We start from the raw sequence: 15,739 nt of genomic DNA, 5'->3' as shown, positions 1-15,739 counted from the left end.
AGAGAGAGAGAGAGAGAGAGAGAGACTGGAGAATTGGTTCCATAGTAAAGAGTACTTATTGCTCTTGCAGAGGCCAGCACCAATATGATGGCTCACAATTATCTGTAACTCCAGCCCCAGGATCCGATGGCCTCTTCTGATCTCTGTAGGCACCAGGAACATGTGTAATCCAGATATATACATGCAGGACACCTGTGCACATAAAATATTGGCATAAATAAGTATTTTTAATTCCAAAACTATAACAAGTCACTCTATTGTGGTGTTATTTAGTATGTGAGCTCTATTACCATACACAAAATAAATTAGTGGGGGAATTTGCTGATGCCATGTGGTCCTGAGCACCAGCTGGATCCCTGTGACTTGAGTCAGAAAGTGTGTTAGCTAGAATGTATCTGGTTTATCTTGAGGTAAACCTAAGCACTGGTCTAGACTCAGGGTCAAGGTATAAGACTCCAATTATAATAGTTTTGTTCACTTATAGCTTGTTTGGAAATAACTAAGGTTACTCTGGTCAATATGGTGGTTATGACTCGAGATGGCTGCAGTCATGTCAAGCTGAATCCATACACCAAGGCCAAGATGTCATTCTCTTGGATGAAATTCTCTGCTTCCAGGAGGGATTGAATAGTTGTGTTCCCAGTATCCTTATCTCAAAGGGGTGGTACACAAAGGTGGGGCTTGAGAAGGGCCTCGTTCTCTCCCTTCTCACATTCCATTTTTTAAAATAACCTTTTTGTTTTTGAGATTATGATATAATTACATCATTACATTCCGTTCTTAATGCAGGCATGATGATCTCTGCCACCATGCTGATGACTGCAGTGTCCCCAGAGGAGAGTCACAGACAGGGTAAGTACCAAATGGGAGGAGGGATACTTAGAGGTTCCCTTGGGACTCAAAGAGGGGAGCAGGGGCCTTCAACCAGGGCACAGGGTTTGAAATGGCTGAGAAGGCAAGCCAGCAAGGGTTTGACAGAGGAGTGGCTATCATCTGACAGCCTGTGTCCCAGTCCCAAGGCCAGCTTTTATGTACAGCTAAGAGAATTTGGCCAGTTGCTGAGCAAGCTTCACTTTACCTGGTCAAATGGGATACCAACAGTATCTACCTTCTAGGGCAATTGTAAAAAAGGAAATTTGTTCTTCTACATGACGTTTTGATCTTCAGATTGTCAGCACTCAGGGAACCTTAGCTTATATGGTAGATTTTAGGGAAGCCAGTCCCAGTGGGATTTCCAAAGCCCTCTAGTAATTGCTGACCAAAACCAACAGAAGAGGAAGTAGCCTTGCTTAGCTAGTAAACTCAGAGCTGCTTTCTGCTTACCAAAATGGAGGTCCCCAAGGGGTCACATCCGAAACACTGTCATTCAGGTCTAACTTGAGCCATGATGGCTAAATGGGGATCCTTCCCTTCACAAAAACTTTCAGGGAGGAGATTTCACAACTCTCAGGACCTACTCCAGCTCCCCGACTCCATCCTTCTTACTTCCCTTGAGGTGTGTTCAGTTCTGATCTCACAGCTTAGGATTTCCATCTTTAGAGTAGAAAGGAAGTGAGTCCAGGAGGACAGCCTTCATTGTGCCACCCCAAAATTCCTTACCATCCTGGATGAGGCCCTGGTTCCTTTCAAAAACTTCATGAATACTCTAAACCCTCTCCCCAGTGGGCAAGCAACTTTCTCAAATATATATAACCCTTTCAAGTCAAATTTCTCAAGATCTCATTTTTGAATTATAGTCCTTGTTATGTATAGCCTGGTGGTTGAGCTGGCAGACTCTAGGGGCCAAGTTTCTGGGCCCAGTTCTGTTTCTGTTGTTTATGGGCTGTCAGAGTTTAGCAAGTCATGGAATGTTTTTAAACTTCGGGTTTCCTATCTTTAAAATGGAAGTGGAAATATTGTCTCTGTTATAAGTTTCAAGAATGTTCAATGTAGAAAAAAAACAACTAGGCCTTGCTTACCAGATTCTCCCAGTTTTGTATCAAAAATCTCATGTCCGAGGATGGGTCTCAGTCTTGGGTAAACTAGGATGGCTGGCCATACGGACCCGAAAGCATTTAGCCTAGTGTAGGTGGCTCGAGCAAGTTCCATCAGTGTCATTTGATCGGAATGAAGTCCAGATGGCCACACTTCCCCATCTTCCTTCCTTTGAACATGCCCATGTGTGGGCATGCCTGTGTGCGTGCATGCGTGTGTGTGTGTGTGTGTGTGTGTGTGTGTGTGTGTGTGTGTGTGTGTGTGTGTGTGTGTGCCTCCTGCCTCCACCTTCCAGTTCCAAGTTCTGGGGTTATAGAAGTGTATCACCACACCTAGCCTTAGCCTTTGGGGTTTCCCCCTCTGTTTATCTAGTTACTTACTGTGTGCATATGTGTACCCATGTAGAGGACAACTTTTGGTAGTCAGATCTCTTCACCTATGGGTCCTGGGAATGTGGCTTAGATAATCAGACTTGGTGGTGAGTGCCTTCACCCACTGAGCCATCTGGGCAGCCCAGGCCTTGGTTGTTGTAAGACAAGGTTTTGCTGTGTAGTTCAGACTCATTTTCCACTTGAGATCCTCCTGCCTCAGCAACCCAAGCCTACTAATTATAGGCTTGTGATACTCTAACCAGGCCTCATGTTCCCTAATAGCTTCCTGGGCAGCTCTTTGACCTCTTCAAACCTCCATTTATTCATTCATTAGAGGGATAAACTTGAGGGTTACAGAGAATTCTTTACACTGTGGCCTGATTTTTCAGGGCCCTTTCAGGGTCTTGAAGGTAGATGGTGCCATATATATTCTTCTGCTAGACACAGTGCATAATGAAGCCCACGTGTGCTCTAGCAATGCAGCCTGCCCAGGGAGAACTGGCAATTTCATCTTGCTGGTGATGCTTTACCTATAGTCAGGACTTACTTTGCTCAGGAAATCTTAACATCAGAGTATAGAATGGGAGCTGAGACAACTGATGTCCTTTTGTCTGCATGTGGTTATGGCAACCGTAGTCATGACTATGTCATAGAGAAAGGGGGAGGGTCATTGTGAAAAAAAGAAAAGAGCCTTTCCCTGCAAGGGTTGTGGGTGGTATCTAGGTTTTATTTCTTCTTTACAAAACCCCAGCCCCAACACTCATATTTTCAGTGCATCCAGTTATCAGTAGAAAATAAGGTTTGGGGTCTAAAAGACCTTGAGTCCACGGGTCCCATCATCCACGTGCCCTTACCTGCAGGCTATAGTCAGCATGACAAGTGGAGAGGCTCCAGGTGGCACTGCTCTGTCCTGTAACTCCCAGCACTTCACTGGCTTTTGTCCATACTCCACCTAACTGCCAGTAACCAGCATCATTGACAGACAGGACAGGGCGGGGGATGCCCACACTAGAGCACCCCAGACTTGTGGACGTGGACCCCTCCCAGATTACTTACGAGCCCAGATGTTGTCTCAGATACTTATGACTGTAGGGCATGTGGAAGTGATCAACCAAGTGCCAGAATGAGGTTAGCCTAGGAGAGGAAGGGATGTCTTTCCTCTCTGAAGTCTGACAGGTCTCCATATCCTGAGATGTAATGGAAGAGAGATTCCCCTCTTCCTGATTTAACTTTCAGTGCCAGACCCAGGACAGTTTTACACTGTGTTAAGACATTGGCTGGGCCCAGCATGAAGGCAGAAGTGTTCCATATCAGTCAAAAAGAGAAGGCCAGAGCATAATAGAGTCATGACCAGGAGGGAGGGTCAATGGGAGTTCCCACAATGTAGCCCCCCCCACCAGACTGGCCTTTAACTTGCAACCCTCCTGCCTCAGTCTCTTTTGTGCTGAAATAACAGGCATGCACTGTCATACCTAGCCTGGGGTGATGGCTTTCAGAAACCCTGACATCTGTCTATCACTTTTTCACAACTAATCTCTAAGATGAGGAAATTCCTCTGGAAATTCCTCAAGTACCCAATGGTAGAGTGCTCAGGTCAGTAGTCACCTTGGGTTACCAAGACAGAGGCAAATCATTTGCAAAAGACTGCCAAAGAAAATAGCAAATGTCAGCACCACACAGGTGAGTCCCCAACATGGTCTTCAGTATTGCTGGACAGTTAGCTTGGGCAGTATGCTAAACCCGACCAGATGTGGCAGGAGTCTGCCCCAGAGCTAAGCTTGCTGCTTAAAGCAGGATGGTATCTCGGCTTTCAAAAATTTTGAACAGCAGACTTTTTTTTCTAGTAAAGAGGGAAAAATGTATTCGTCTTACTAAAAGGAGTCCTTAAAGAAAAAGAACATTGTGTCCAAGCTGCCAACTTCTTCACAAGGAAAACGTGGGAGGGACTCTTTCCTCTAAGTCTTCACTTCTAAGGGGGAAACGTGCAAGTTTGGATTGATTTGTCACAAGTCATTTAAAAGAAAACTGTCTGGCACACCTCACAGTTCTGGAAAGTACCTAGGGGCTCATGCTGGCTACAGAGATGTTGTCGGGATGCTGAGGAGCCAGCAAGAGGCTTCTCATTTTATTATATTATTATTCTTTTCTTTTGTGGTAGTAGTATTTCATATTGTATTTATTTTTTATAAATTTTTATTTAAATTAGAAACAATCTTATTTTATATACCAATCCCAGTTCCCTCTCCCTCCCACACTCCCAGGCCCCATATCATCCCCCCCCCCAGCCACACTCCAGGGAGGTTGAAACCTTCCATGGGGGAAATCATCATTTGGGCCCGACCTAGGCCCTCCTCCATGTATCTAGGCTGAGAGAGTATCCTCCATAGGGAATGGGCTCCCAAAGTCCACTCATGCACCAGCGATAAATACTGGCTCCACTGCCAGAAGCTCCATAGATTGTCCAGGTATCCCAACTGACAATATTATTATTATTAATTATATTTTTGTTTGTGCATATTTGTTTGTGTTCAAACACATGTGGGAAGTTCAGAGAACTTCCGTTCTCTTCTTTTATCAATTGGGTCCTGGGGATCAAACTCAGGTCATCCATCAGATTTGGCAGTAAGGTCCTTTATCCATTGAGCCATTGCTGCTCTCACATCTGATGATGGGGTACCATTATTTCTATTCTGACTTTGCTGTGACATAAATCTACTGAGTGTGCCACTTGTGGGCTAGCTGTGTTTAGTCTGATTGTGGGCTCTGCAATACCCATTCTATCCCACTAATATTCTCAGAATTTCGACTAAATTATCCTTTAAGTTGCCGATATGACTTGCTCTGATGACCTTAGAAGGGAGGTCTGTAACGAGTATGGTTTTTTTTTTTTTTTTTTTTTTTTTGCCTGCTGCTTGGTATTGTCCTGTCGCCGCGACAGCCCTAAATAATACACGGAGACTCTGTATTAGATATTATACTGTTGTCCGGTTACTACTTTTTTATTGACTAGCTCTGTCTTAAGTATTAACCCATTTGTGTTAATCTATGTATTTTCATGTGGTCTTCTTACCGGGAGCCGGCTGCCGCATACAGCTCTCTCCAGACTCTCCATCTTTGCCCCTCCTTCCTACTTCCTCTTCTTCCTTGTCTCCTAGTCCCTCCTATATTCCTTTCCTATTGGCCAACAGTGCTTTATTTATTAACCAGTATGAGAAACATATACAGAATGACATCTCCCATCAGAGGTCTGTGGAAGAGAATGTATGTCCTCCAGTGCCTAGTCCCCTTTGCCCAGGTGGCTCCACTGATCCCAGAACTATCGGTTTGTTGATTCACCAGAGTCCCTGTGGCCAACTTGGCACTCCCGCATCCCTATCTCTGCTTCTTTCTTTTTACTCTTCCTGGGGGACACACAGGTAGTCAGCCATACTCAAGATGCTGAGGGCAAGTGCACAGGCAGGTGAGCCTAGAGAAAGAGGTAGAGTTTAGCTTCTTGGGACATGAAGGAGAAGGGAGCCGATTTCCTACAGGAACGAACAGTCATTGTTGTGGGTCTTTGTGCATCAACTTCTGCTTCTCTTGCTATGGTCTTCTGTATGAGTGTCCACCCACCCTTCATGTAACTACAAAGACTTCCCACTCTTCCCAGCTTCAGGAAGAGGGCTTGACTGACTGATGTCCAGCAGCAGGTCCCTTCCACCTGATCACAATGATCAGGTAAAGGATGGATCAGTCTCAATCAGACCAGAAGGGACTTTTGAATGGGCCCCTTCGGAAAAAGTTCCCTCAGTTATCCCCTAAAAAACACTAGAGCAAAGCCCGAGTTTTCTGATGGCCAGAGTGTGGAGCTGGGTCTGGAACACATTAAGCCTTTGCTGTCTTGAACATGGCCAGACTGCACAGGAAGTCGACAGCCAGAGGCAGGCAGCCAAGGAGAATTCCAGAGCAGTGAAGATTGTTGTGCCTGAACCTTGGCGGGGTCCCTCTGGACTCTTTGATTACATGTGTCAACCCATTGTTTTTGCTCCTTTTGGCTGCTTTCCTATGAGTTCTAGTGGAGAAAATGCTGAATGATCTCACTAAAAAGGAACTTTATTTTGGCTTCTATGCTTACTGGTGAAATCTAAGTCCCCAGGAAGGAAGAGCAGCAGGCAGATGGCTGCACCCTATCCAGGGAAACAGCTCAGCATCGATGGGAAGGTGGCCTCAAGTGAATAACCTCTAAGTGAACAGAAGGGAAGCAGGTCTGGGGGGAGGAAGGGTGATCAGAGTTCTCATGGCTAGAGAACTTAATTAATTAACCTGCCTGCTAAGTGCCTCGTAGAGTCCACTTAAATAAATCAGAGAAGCTGCCACTTTGAAAGATGTGTGTAGGTGGGTGGGGGAGGAGGCGGGTAATTATGCAGGGAAAATCATTTTCTTGATATTCTTCTGGAAATATGCATGCAGCAGAGAGAGCAGCAGGAGAGACTGGAGGTGGGGATGGAGGGGAAGAGTATTAACAGGAGGTATGCATTGTGTCGCTCTAAGGCCTGTAGAGGCAGAGGCTACAGCACTTTACCTGCCTATCTGACCACTGAATCCTTTGGGGCAACAGCTGAGACTTCACAGGACACCCCTGGTGGGACTCTGTGTGTGTGTGTGTGTGTGTGTGTGTGTGTGTGTGTGTGTGTGTGTGTTCAATTGTTCTCCACTTTCTTTTTAACATAACTTCCCAGCCCCCATGCCTTCCCCTCACCCTTGCAGCACCCCCTTAAAAGAACTTTTAAAAAAATCAAACCAAACCAAAACATAGCAAGCAAATACAAGCAAATAAAATTAAAAAAAAAAAACAACAAAAACATCGCTGTTTCTTCATCTTTCCTGCCTCCCCAACACCTCTTCATTCATCCTGGTAGCATTGGGAGCTGCATGCCACGCTTTTGTCCAATCAGCTTTCCTAGCAATTGTTCATTTCAGTGAGTTATTGGTCTGGTTCAAGGCCTCTGGTTTCTGGAACACCATTGTCAGTGGATCCTCACCAAAATGCCTCTGGGATATCTCACAGCTGCCCTGAATCATGGAGATCCTGAGAGTATCTTTCCACAGGACCAGTTCCTTTACTAGCTCCAGCAGGTTCTAGATGGGGTAGGCGTTAGGATGGACCAACTCAAGGCCTGGCTGTGGACCTGGGTGGTAGCTGAGCTGGTCAGTCTAGGTCCCTGGGCTGCCTGCCTCAGGAGAGGGGGCAGAACCAGCTCCCCTATGCCCATGTCTTCAGGGTCAGTTCTCCCTTGCCTGTGGTGAGGCCATCTCTCCCGAGTGCAGGGGTCAGCTCTCTTGTGAGGGTCAGAGCCAGCTCTCTTGCTGGTGTCCAGTGAGAGACAGGACCAGATTTCCCAGGGGCAGCAATGGGCAGGGCCGGCTTAGCATGGCCATTTCATTCCATCTCTCATGGTTCCCATGGCCCCATGAAGTGACACCAGCCACAGACATCTACACAGAACCCAGCTGCAGCTGGGCTGCATACCTAGACATGGCCCTTAGCAGCAGCTCACGCCTGAATGACATTCTGGCTCTGGGTGGAAGCACTGGCCACTCAGATCAAAATGGCTCTAGGGGTGGAATGACCCCCAGATACCAACAAGGCCACAAGTTATGGGCCCAACATCTGGCTTCCATGTGACCTTTAGTGACAACACTGGCCTTGGACTTCAACACCAAACCCAGCTGAAGTAGGACCATGAACCCAGACATGGTCCTTGGCAGCAGCCAGGTCTGGATGTCACCATGGCCCCAGATGGCAGTACACACTCAGATCAGTGCAGCCCAAGATGCAGTGTGGCCCTTGGACATTAACATGCTCCAGACCTCAGACATTGGCATGGACTTTGATGGTAACAGGAGCCTCAGACATTAGCATAGACTGTGGCTGTAGTAGGGCTGTGTACCGGTACCCAGACATGACCCGCAGCTACAGCTTTGGCTGGGATATCATCATGGCATTGGGCAACAACATAGGCCATCCAGATCTGCATGGCTCAGGCTGTAGCACGGCCATTGGATATCAACATGGACTCATGTGGCCAACCTGTCCCCAGGCATCCACACAGCCCTCAGTGGCAACTGGAGCCACAGATGTCAACTTAGCCCTGGCTGCAGTAGGACTACAGACCCAGACATGGTCCTTGGCAGCAGCCCAGGTCTGGATGTCACCATGGCCCCAGGTGGCAGTGAAAGCCACCCAGATCAGCATGACCTCAGTAGCAGCACAATACTCAGCACTAACACAGCCCCAGGTGGAAGCCCAGATCCCGGGAATCATTGTGGCCTTCAATGGCAACAGGAGCCACAGATATCAACACAGACCCTAACTGTAGTAGGGCCACAGACATGGACCCCAGCTGCAGCCCTAGCCTGGATGTCACTCAGATCTGTATTGCCCCAGCTGCAGCATGGCCATCAGACACCAAGGCCACAGGTTGCAACCTGGACCCCAGGCTTCTGTGTGGCCTTTAGTGACAACATGGGTCACAAACATTAACATAAGCTGTTGTAGGGCCATGGACCCACACATGGTCCTGGGCAGCAGCTCAGGCCTAGATGACACCATGGCCCCAGAGGGCTGCTCAGGCCACTCAGATCAATATGGTTCTGGTGACGGTCCTTGATACCTACATGACCACAGGTGGCAGCCCAGACATTGGGCATCCTTGTGGCCTTTGGTGGCAACATGGACCATGGATGTCCACATAGCCCCTGGCTGTTGTAGGACCATGGACCCAGACATGGCCCTTGGCAGCAGCTGGGAGCCCAGATGTCACCATGGCCTGGGGTGGCCAGTTGGCCTCCCCATCAGCCTACTTCTTACCACATTCACATCTTCCATTCCGCCTCTTCCCACAGCACATGAACCATTTCATTTTTCTTTCTCTCCCATTTCTCCACCACATATTTGCTCATCATAATGGGAGCCACCTACCCAGGCTGTGGACGTCTTTCTGCCAGCCCAGGCCTTGAGGACCTAGGTGGGCATGTGGATGGTTAGCACCCACCTAAGCGGGGTCCACTCCACCTTCTTTCTTCCTTCCTTCCTTCCTTCCTTCCTTCCTTCCTTCCTTCCTTTCTTTCTTTTCAGGGGGAGAGGCTTTTTAAGACAGGGTTTCTCTATGTAGCCCTAGCTGTCCTGGAACTCAATTTGTAAACCAGGCTAGGCTAAAACTCAAAGAGATCAGCTTGCCTCTGCCTCCTGAGTGCTGGGAATAAAGGTAGGCGCCACCACCACGGCTCTACCTTATTCTTTGAGACAGGTCTCTCACTGAATCTGGATCTCATCTATTCAGCTAGACCAGCTGACCAGCAGGCTCCAGGGGCCCTCCTGTCTCCATGTCCCCAGTGAAGGCATGGTTTTTACGCAGTTCTAGAGGACTGAACTCTGTTCCTCATGTTTGCACAGCAGTCACTTTATTAATGGAGCCACCTCCCCAGCCCTGGAGGGACTCTTGCGTGTTAGACTTCATCCATGGGCTAACTAAAGGGTTGTTAAGAATGTGCGAATGGTCCCCGTGTGTGTATATAACCCATACTGACTCTTCCTGCCCTGTGACCAGTGGGGCTTGTTACTACTGGCATTTCATGTCAAGACTTTTCACACCCTGGAAAAATAAAAGAGAACTTACATTCAGCAGGAGAAGGAACTGTAACATGCTAGAGAGGGCTCTCGCTACCCTATTTCCTTTTCCTGTTAGGATTTGCCCACAGATCCCACGTACCCATGTCCTAAGAGACAGAGAAGCACTCAAACTCTCAAAATCAGCTTAGAGGTTGTGAACACTGGATGCGGATAATTGTCCAGCTGTGAGTAATCTGAACAGTTCTTAGGGCTATTTCTGCATAATTATAAATATTTGAGAATATTAAGCTCCCAGGTTACGCATTGAGGCTATTATTTGAGCAACGGTTGGCTGCTTAGCTGAAAATGCAAACATCTTTCCGTTCCTCCCTCCTGGTGCACTTACAGTACTTTATGGGATTTGAAAAAAAAAAAAAAAAACCCACACCACAACAACCTGAAAACCAAGTCAGTTGCTAGCATTTCTAAATAGCTTTAAATAAAAAAAAGGAATGTGACCACTTTAGTTAATTGTGGTGGGTTTGCAATGTATTTTCCTTTGAGGGTTAGGAAAGCAATCACCATCAAACAACCTACTTGTGGCTCCATTGTGATAAAATGTTCCCACTAATGGGAATCACATGCCAAGCAGTAGGTCTTTACAGCACTCAGCGCTTCCGGAAGTGTGCTTACATGGGGGCTCCTCCGCATGCAGTCAGAGTTGCGACTAGCTCTAAGCACCTATCATGGTGCAGGAGATTCCTAGCAGGAGATGAGTCCTTCCAGACAGAGGCTGGTAATTAAGGTGCCATGGAGAGCCATGCTGCCTGCCTCTGCCTGGTGGTGCATGTGGTGCTGAGAGAGATTGTCCAGCCTCTGGCTTGTCTTCTCCAACTGTCTTCCTACTAACTGACATCTCATATTGCCCCATTCCCTCCGGTCCTGGAAAACAGGCCTTCTGTCATAGACACATCCCCAGATCCCTTGCCACCCGCCATTCTGCAGCTGCTTGACCACAGCTCCCACAGTTTCCTGGGGTGGCTCCTCATCTCTACCCTCCTCCCTCATTGTCTCTGGAGGCTCTTGTTCTGTGCCTTGGAACATCATGGGAAGAGGTTTTGGGCTCTTCCATACTGTTCTCCCTTGGCATTCCTTAATCTTTTGCTTGTCTCCTCCCCCATCAAAAACCTGCCTTCATCTTGAGTAACCGTTGCTGTAAGTCACCCAGGTCACAGTTCGCTCCCTCCCCTCCCACATCTACACCTGACCTGCTATAATCATGGTCACTAGAGTGACATCCTTATCACACCAAAAAAACCTCCTGCCGCCTTCATTCTCTCTCTGTATGTCACAGAAGTCTTTGGTCTATAGCTCAGCATTTTGTGGTTCCCTCGTTTTTATCTAGGGCTCCACGGCCACCCATATGCCTCCCTCTCAGCATCTGAACCCCCTCTTCCATTTCTCACTTACAGCATCACCATCTAAGGCCTCTTGCCACTGCCTCCCAACTAGCTGGCCCGGTGGGAATCCTAGCAACAGCTTTCTCCATCCCCAAACATTAGAGCCCAGTTCTTAGGGCCACAGTGAGACGCAGGGCACTGGTTCATTATCATCATCCAGGACTTTCTATACCACATTATTCCTAGTGTCTTCACAGAGGACAGCCAGAAGGAGACGTCTCTTGGGACACAATCTTACTTTCAGCTGGCAAGGTCAGTTGTATAAGAGAGAGGGGAAAGCGTGTCCTTACGAACAATTCAGCACCGTTTTGAAAATTCCAAGTCTCAAAGGTGGGGCAATGCAGGGATCCATCGAGAAGGTTGTGTTCTTCATACAAACGTCCAGAGCCCTGCCTAGTTTCTTTTTCACCCATTGTGCTTAGGTAGGTAAAGGTTCACAAATAGGATGTAGGACCCAGTCAGTCCAGGTGAACCAGATGGAACCAGAATTCTCTGCCCAGTGCCCACAGGCAGACGCAGTCGCGACGAAGACAGCGCGGGCCCTGCGCGCCCCCTGGAGGTTGTGAGGACCACAGCAGGAGAGCATTAACTGAGGGCCCTGGCATTAACTCCTGCAGGGCAACTAGAAAAATAACCTCCATAAAAATAGGCAAAGACAAAGAAGAAACGTTTGGCATGAAAACAAATGCCCAATGAAACTTCAAGCAGATGGTTTCATAGGCAGGAACTGTCACAAGCCCTCACAAGCACCAACTCCTTTAAATCTCCTAACACTCATAGGGAGGGGTCAGTCCCTCTGAGACTATAGATAATAAAGGGAAACACCCACGGGCTAAACGACCTGTTCATGGCCATGCATAAGCGTCAGAGCCAGTATATGATCCAGCAGATATATATATATATATATATATATATATATATATATATATATATATCCATTTATTCAATAAGCTGAGGAAATCCAGTAAGATGAATTCATCATTCACATAGCTTTGGGCCAAGCAAGATTCTGGATGCCATTACACTTATTCCTTTCCTGGGTCCATCCAAGGGCTTACTGCCTTGATAGCTCTCGAAGAAGCCTGGAATTTGGAAAGCTCCTAATGTGTTAGCCCTGAGTAAGACAGCCTGGCCTCAGTCTAAGGTAGTGGTCCTCAACTTTTCTAATGCTGCAACCCTTGGCGACACCCAGCCATAAAATTATTTTTGTTGGTATTTCACAATGGTAATTTTGCTATTGGTATGAATCATAATATAAATATCTGTGTTTTCTGATGGTCTTGGGAGACACAAAGAGGTTGCTACCTACAGGTTGAGAACTTCTGATCTAGGGACAAAAGCAAGGGGAGAGAAAGGCCAAGGGAATGTGGCTCCAGTGAGGTGAGCCTGATTCTTCCCCAGTGTGAGCCACCCTCCAAAGGCCATTCCCTTCCCCCACTATTTTGATCTCATCACACTCCTTTGAGACTAGATTAATCTCTGAAAACAGCTGAGACTCTCTTGTGTTTGGTGCTGACAGTGTCTGTTGGTTCTGCCTTCTCCTGGGCTCCTCATTTCCTGTTTAGACCTCCTTATGCAGGGCTGTGCTTGTTTGCTTTGCTGGATGAGCCTAAGCTAGAGAGAACCTGGTACAGGAGGCAGGCCAGGGTGAGGGCTATCTGGGGCCAGTGGGCCATGCCCTTAATACTAGAGCCCCATGGTATACCTGTATGTGTGTGCTTATTCTCTCCTCTCTCCTCCCCTCTACTGGAAGTATCCCTTTCATGTCTCAAAGTGTCTGCTTCTTGCCACTCAGCACACTGCAATTTAAACGCCTTGCAGCCTCTGTCATCCCTGCAGTAGGTGCTTAGCCTCCTGGTCTCTGGAGGTCATCACCTTCTGAGCCAGCTCTCCTTGTTTGCCAGAACATATCCTCTGTCTCTGGATTGGCTCCCTATGGCCCTGTCCCCGAGAAGGGAGAGCATTCGCCTGGCTCTGCAATTGCTGTGAATGATGTGGGCATCTCTCTCAGACCATCTGACACAGCCCCAGACTATTTCCCCTTCATTGATTCACTCTTGCATTTTATTTGCTGACCTTTGTTACTGTTGCCTAGATACGTTTTTGGATACTTGAACTTCTCTTAGATACCTAGCCTGGTGCCCCAAGGAGCCTTCTGCCCAAAAGCCTGATGAAAGAGTTATACACAGTTAAACAAATAATAATCACTTCCTCTTCCCTCCTTAGTCTCGTCTTTCATTGAGATACAAAGGGGAGAGTTGTATTTAATAAATACCATCCACAGATCAGATAAGCTCTCTCTGAACACTGCAATTCTTCCAGAAACAGTGTCTCTACTGCCTCACCGAAGAACCTGTGGTCAAGAGGAAATTGAATAAAGTCCTTTAATCAGCCACAGTAGTATTCGAATCATTTAATTTAGGATCTGACAACCACAAATTACTCTATTTTTCAGGCCAATTTTAGCCAACCAGGAGAACTGGCCCCAGTCAACTCAAGCTTAATAAATGCCTGATGGCAGTTTCAGGGGAAGGTTTTTCTGGGGCTTTTTGAGTATAAACAAAGCTGAACTCCCATGGTGCACACACACCCTGCCATGAGTTCTTGGATATGCTCCCTTCCAGACTGCAGGCTCCCAGTGGCTGAGATTGAACCCTACGGGTATCAGGAGCCATTGCACCAGGCAGCCAGTGAGCTATCTCCTTTGCCCCTGGTGCTTTTTATTCCTGGCCTTGAGTTTTCGTGGCCAGGGAAACAAGTCACATCAAATTAGATGCAGACAGGCATAGCCTATGCAGCTCACCCACTGCTGCCTCGGACTATTCAGCACCTTCTGGAAACCCTTCACAGGAAATAGAAAAGAGATGTTTCTGAGTCAAAACAATGTCCACTGGACACCCCAAAGATGGCTGTACCTCAAAGCCAATAAGAGGCAAAAGGCAAGATCTTACTTTCAGAACAAGTTCAACATACAGCATGAGTCCCCAGCAGATACTTCCCCTAACTATCAGGCAGATAAGTGTGAGCAAGGGAAAACCCATGGGGCCTCATTCTACCCTTACTGTAAATGACAGTCTGTACCAAGAGGGTTCCTTTTAAGCCAGCTCTCCATAACAGACTATCTGATAGTGAGTAGCTTCTACAGTATAAACATTTTGTCCTGAGCTTCTGGGGCTTGAACTTCTTCAAGGTGCTTCTTATTGGTGGAGACTATTTGTAGATTTCCAAAGTGATACAGGGTATTACATAGCAAAGACACACACACAAGGGTCAGAGCCAAATTTATTTAGCAGATGTGCTCTCAGAATCACTTATTACTCATTAATGCAACAATCCCTCATGACATGACCTCAGTTTGATATCTGGAACTCACATGACAGGAGGGGAGAACTAACTCTCAAAAGTTCCTGTGATCTCCACATACACACCACAGTTTGTAACACACACACACACCATGACTTGTAACACACATATAGACACAGACACATACATACACACCATGGCTTGTAACACACAGACACACACAAACACACAGCATGGTTTGTAACAGTGTACTGGGTGGTTTTGTGTGTCAACTTGACACAAGCTAGAGTCACCAGAGGAAGGAGCTTCAGCTGAGGAAATGGCTCCTTGAGATCCAGCTGTAGGGCATTTTCTCATTTAGTGATCAATAGGGGTGGGGCCAGCCATGATAGGTGATGCCATCTCTGGGCTGCTGGTCCTGGGTTCTATAAGAAGGTGGACTGGCCAGGAAGGGAAAATAGTTAAGATCTCCTGGGTAAACTAGGAGGGGGAAGGGATAGAAGGAATGGGATGGGGGATGGGAACATGAGAGATCAATAAGACTAAGTTGGGGGAGGAATGGAAGGGGATAACAATGAAAGAGATATCTTGATAGAGAGAACCATTATGGGGTTAGGGATAAACAGGGTGCTAGAGAAAATCTCAGAAATCCATAAGGATGACTCCAACTAAGACTCCTAGCAATAATGGAGAGGTATCCAAACAGGCCTTCTCCTTTAATCAAATTAGTGACTGCCCTGTCATCATAGAACCTACATCCAGTAACTGATGGAAGCAGATGTAGTGACCCACAGCCAAGTACTGGGCTGAGCTCCTGGAGTTCAGATGAAGAGAGGGAGGAGGGATCATATGAACGGGGTGTGTGTGGGGGGGAATGGGGATGGCGGGTGGGGGGAGGGGCACAGCTGACCCAAGCTAATGGGAGCTCATGCACTGTGAACTGACATCTGGAGAACCTGCATGGGATCATATTAGACCCTCTGAATGTGGGTGACAGTTATGTAGCTTGAACTGTTGAGGGGGCCCCTGGCAGTGGCACC

The sequence above is a fragment of the Phodopus roborovskii genome, unplaced genomic scaffold, assembly GCF_943737965.1.
Source record: "Phodopus roborovskii unplaced genomic scaffold, PHOROB, whole genome shotgun sequence".
NCBI classification, from domain to species: Eukaryota; Metazoa; Chordata; class Mammalia; order Rodentia; family Cricetidae; genus Phodopus; species Phodopus roborovskii.
Note: the sequence above shows the minus strand (reverse complement) of the source record.